This window comes from Crocodylus porosus, unplaced genomic scaffold (assembly GCF_001723895.1).
Source record: "Crocodylus porosus isolate Cpor-Errol unplaced genomic scaffold, CroPor_comp1, whole genome shotgun sequence".
NCBI lineage: Eukaryota > Metazoa > Chordata > Crocodylia > Crocodylidae > Crocodylus > Crocodylus porosus.
In genome coordinates, this window is record NW_017728924.1 from 14,133,398 (window position 1) to 14,138,664 (window position 5,267).

Consider the following 5,267-nt stretch of genomic DNA (forward strand, 5'->3'; position numbering starts at 1 on the left):
GGGGCCGCTCGCTGCTGTCCAGCACTGCAGGAGCTGCCAGGCCGGGCGGCGGGAGGGGCGATCTTGCTGGGATCCCCGCTGACTTGCTGCCCCTTGCGCACGGGGCTGGACTGAGGATCTTGCTCCGGCCCTAATGGCTAGGAGATGGTTGAAACGGGAGAAAGGATGCTGGTCCTGTTTGCATTTGGGACACGGTGCAAGGCCGTGGGGAGGATGCATCTGAGTGTCCCCCCCCCGCCTAAATCACAAGGAACCCACGTCTAGGTACAGCCTTAACACGTGCCCTTCCCCAGCTTCCAGTTACGTTGTCTGGGAGAAAGCGGGGCCGTGTGTTTGCGGTGGCGAGTGAAGTGTCTCAGTGCTGATGCAATCTCACTTGCCAGCAAGTCAGAAACAGATGCCCATCTCTTGCTCTGTCCAAAATGCAAATAGGACCAGCATGCTTTCTCCCTCCCACTTTATCAGTCTCTGTTTGTAGTTTCTCTCCTCCCTCCCGGGACACTTCCCTATCCAGCGGGGTTCTCTGTTCAGTAGCCAGACAACACCACACATAATGAACAGCTGTTGAACAACACGCTGCTCCTTCTTGAGGTCCGACTCCGAAGGAGCGGCTGAGACTGGAACAGAAAGTCGCTCCCAGAGCCCTGTGACACGTACCCAGGAAGTCGATGGTTTGGTTGATGTGGTGACATTTAAAGATTAGACTCTATACAGCTAACCTATATTAGTATTTTGACTGAGACTGAAAATTACTTAATGCATGTAATAAACACAAAATCACAACCCGTTCTTGATTTTTACATAAGCTCTCCTTTTCCTGTTTTATATTGTGCTAAAAGCAGGTACAGTGTATACACCCCATCGGGAGAAAGACAACTTAAAGTTTTTACAAACTCATATATATTTTCTATAACTCTTTAGATTAGGTAGGCCTCATAAGCCTCCTCCCTTTTCCCTGGCTGATTTCCGCTGTAGCTGTCAGTGTTTACCTCCTTGTTATAACTTGACTTCGTAGTTCTAGATGTAGGATGTTAAAATGCAGAACATGTGGTGAGGACCTATATTTACATGCAAACAACACTATATTGGTCCCATGCTTCAGAGCCAGAAGAACCGTTGCTCACCTTCCATGACATTAAAAGTTATTATAGCTGTACCTATTAGTGTCATCGTGCCTGTAAGTATGTCAGCATTTCCATTACAGATGCTTTTTTTCTTATCTTTGGAGGTAGTTATTCAAACTCCTGCTACTTTGTACCCTGTCATTCCTTCTTACCTTACAAAGAAGTCCTAGGTGAAAGCTAGGACATGCATACAACTTCATATGTTAAACAAATATTTAAATAGAAGATAAAATGTTGCTTATGGGGGACAGACCACAATGAGTAACTTGGAGTTTTAGCTGCATTCTGTTTTCAGTTCTGCCACTGGCTTTAGGAGGAGGGGTAATATATGCGGAGGAGGAGTAATATGTATATGATTAATAGTCCTTGCCCTGTCCCCACCCCTCAGAAGCTAGTAGGAGCTTACCTGAACAAGAAGTTCACAGTAGAGAAAATCCTTGACTGCTTCGTTTCCCAGAAAGCTGTAAAAGAGAAGATAAAACAAAATGAGTTTGGTTCTGGTGCAGTGCTGAGGAAGGGAGCTGTCCTTTTATAGCTAGCTGAACACTTTTCACAGGGTTTTAGATTAGGCTGCCTAGGGAAGCATGCTCCTGGCATGTTGGTCCAACTCTTCTAGCCAGATAAGTCCCAAGGGGAAGGCATGACACCTTAGGATTTAAGGGATAACCAGAAAGTTTTTCCCAAAGACTCCTGGGCTAATTATTCACATTTACTTCTATAAATGTGTTTTGTTTATATGTCCTTTGCATAATAATACTCTTTGCATACTGCCCCTAAAACAGCCCCCTGTGTTAGGATTTTTAAACTAAGCCTCACTGTTGTAGATGTTTAGTAATAGTGGTATAGTAATAAATGCTTAGTAATAGTGTTTAGTAATAATAGTTCTATTGTGGCAAGGCTAGATCAAAGTTATTGAGGATTACTATGTCATTCTGACCTGTTCCAGACAAAGAACTCCCTCCCTACACTTAAAAGCCTTGCTCTGGAGGGTAACAGTTCTCTTCCAGCATAACAGAGTTATAGGAGATCATAATCAGGCCAAGGTAACTGTTTGGATAACTTGGCGCAGTTCTTTGGATTGAAGCTTGGAATTTGACCCAGTATTTGGAAGGAGCCAGTGACAGTGGAGCACTGAGATGATGCACTCATCAGCCTATGTTGCTGAGCACACTTAACTGATGTGATGAGAACCAGCTCGGTGTGTATTTGTGGGTTGTTTTTTTTTAAACGGTCAGCATTTCCATTTGGACGTATGGAAAACTGTACTAATCAAGCACAGAAGCCAGCAGGACACATTACTGTTACTGCATCCAAATGCAACAGGAGAGGATGGTGGGAAAATGTTGTAAGAGTGACATTTATTGGAAGTTCACATCTCCTACTTACCCACAAAGACTGGCACACAGGGCACTGTGTTTCCTCTGTAAAAGCTGATAGATCACTAGCTCTTAAAGTAGCCCAGGAAAATGTTTTGTGGTGATCCTTGTTTACTTGCTGGATAATGGAATAGGAATGCTTCAGAAGCTGGACTTTCCCACAGTGGATCTCTGCTTGGGTTTTTGCAGCTGTAATCTTTTTTAAGGCTGAAACTCACCTTTTTTTTTCAGCAAAGACCTAGCTTTTCATCCTGTTCTCTATAAATTGGGATCGTGCAGTTTTAAACATGGCTATAATTGGCAAGACTGGACTGAAAAAAACAGACAAGTGCAGTCATGCTGAATGGGAGAAGAGCAGTGAACAAACTGTAGAAAGTAAGCCAAGTAGAGTCTGCCTGCAATGTCTGGCCACAGCTTCTGAAGGCACTCGTACCCTTCTCTCCTTCATTTATAAAAAAAGTTAATTGTTCTGTCCTGAATTTGAGGTAGGGCTTCAAAAATCCACCTACCTATTGAGTAAGGGTCTCAAGCCATCATTTACTTTTAAAAAACTGTCCTTATTTTGGCTGCAGAGTTCCTTCTGATTGAACCAATACAGCATTGTACTGACTTGGGAAGACAGAAAGCTCCATGCCTGCACTGCTGCTTATATCTTAAGCAAGCAACAGCATGAAATGAAGAAGACCTTTGCCAGTTTCACAATTTTTAGAGACCCCTCCAGGCAGCAGTGAAATTGCCGACAGTTGTCAATTTTATGTTGCTGCCTGGGAAAAGGCCACTGGTGTCCTGCTCCTGTCTGGTTAAGCCTTTGCTGTTAGGGTCTGCTGAAAGCTTCTCAAGCATTGGTTTAAATCACGCACTGCGGATGGTGGTAGGGGTGATGATGAAACATCGGACATCTTTAATAGGCAGCACTGTTGCAAGTAAATGAAAAAACAGGGTCTTAAAACTTTGCCAGACTGCTCTTTTGAGCTGAAATTTTTCATTCCTGATGGCTCTCAAGCTGCATTAATGGGGAGGTTTCATCCAGAGCACTTCAGCCATTTCCAAGAACGAGGCTGGAGAAGGGTAAGATTTTCAGTTTTAAATTCTGGTGACCTTTTTACTTGGAAAGCCCTGGCAACTGCCAGGCTTTCGAGATGGGAACTGATAGTTGGCAATAAGTGACCTTTGTGTTAAGGATATTGCTCGTGGCTATCTATACAAGTCTGCCAATATCTAGTCAAGTTGTAAGAGTGGAGAGGGATTGCACACAGGGCTAGGGCAGGGGTGGGCACGTATTTAGGCTAAAAGGCTATTTAAGGAGATTTGCTGAGCTGTTGCAGGCCAGGAGGGGCTGTTTGATCCTATCTGGCTCACCTGCCCTGCACCCACCACCAGGGGCACTAGACCATGGGTGGGTGGGGTCTTTATGGACACTGGACCAGGACCCTGCAGGGAGCAGGATGGGCAGGTGGGGCCAGGATTGTGGGGCAGTGACAGCATGGGGCCAGGGGCCAGGCCAGAGCCTCAGTCCACTCCCTGCAGGCTCGTGGCTGTGGAACCGGTGTCCGTTGCAGGGGCATACAGGGAGCAGATCATGGATCTGCCCCAGGCCCCAGCCCTGCAGTGTCACTGCCTTGCAATCCTGGCCCCACCTGCCCATCCTGCTCCCAGACTCTGCTCCCTGCCCACCTGCAGTCCCATCCTATCTGCCCAGGTGAGTGCAGGAGTCCTGAGCTGGTCTCCATGGAAACCCATCTTGCATTCTCCATTCAGCACCCCCAGTGGTGGGTGCGAGTGAAGGGGCAGCTGGGCGGTCACCGCTGCAAGAGCTGCCAAGAAGCTGAATCTGGCTGCTATGCTGCCCCTGCCCCGCTGCACATGCGGGGCCAGTGGGACCAGCCACACATACCACTGCCCGGGCTGCCCCCTGTGCCTGTACCTGGTGGAGCTGAGGAAGCTGCCACAGGCCGGATAGGATCCCTTAGTGGGCTGGATTCAGCTCATGGGCTATATTTTGCCCACCCCAGGTTAGGGAATCACCGTTCGTATATGCTCAGACTTGCTAGAACCTTTAACAGCTAAACATCTCAGAAGAATTCTTCCTTATTGAACAAGTTCCTATAGTGCTTGCTGCTGACCAGACTGTGTATGCCATCCCCACAGGACGACAGAGCATGCTCCTACCTAACACCCAAAACAACAGGAGCAACACAAGACTTTCCCCAGCAGCAGACATGCTCTGTCCAAGGGCTGGGCATTGAAACTGAGAGATGGCAGCCTGTCTTTTCTGTGTTCTCTGTGACTCCATCCTCCTCCAGGTTACGGGGGGGACAAAACAGATGGATTCAAAACCAGAGCGGATCTAGAGCAAGAACTGGATCTAGAGTGCTGTGGGGGACTAATTTCTTAGAGTGCTGATCGTGTTGTCCTTGTACACTACACACCTGATTTCTGCAACAATAAGGAAGAGGTTCTACAGCATAGTCTCTTTCACTGCACATCCCCAATTCATCTCCAGAGCAGATCCATTCTCTCAGTGTAACTTTATTTTTGGCATTTCCTAACTTAATTTGATGATAGAGTTTCATAGTTAGTAGGGTCTGAACGGACCTGAGCAGATCATTGAGTCCGCCCCCCTGCCATGGCAGGAAAAAGTACTGCGGTCAAACGACCCCAGCAAGGTGTCCATCAAGCCTCCTGTTAAAGACCCCCAGAGTAGGAGCCTGCACCACTTCTCTTGGAAGTTGGTTCCAGATCCTAGCCACCCTGACCGTGAAGTAGC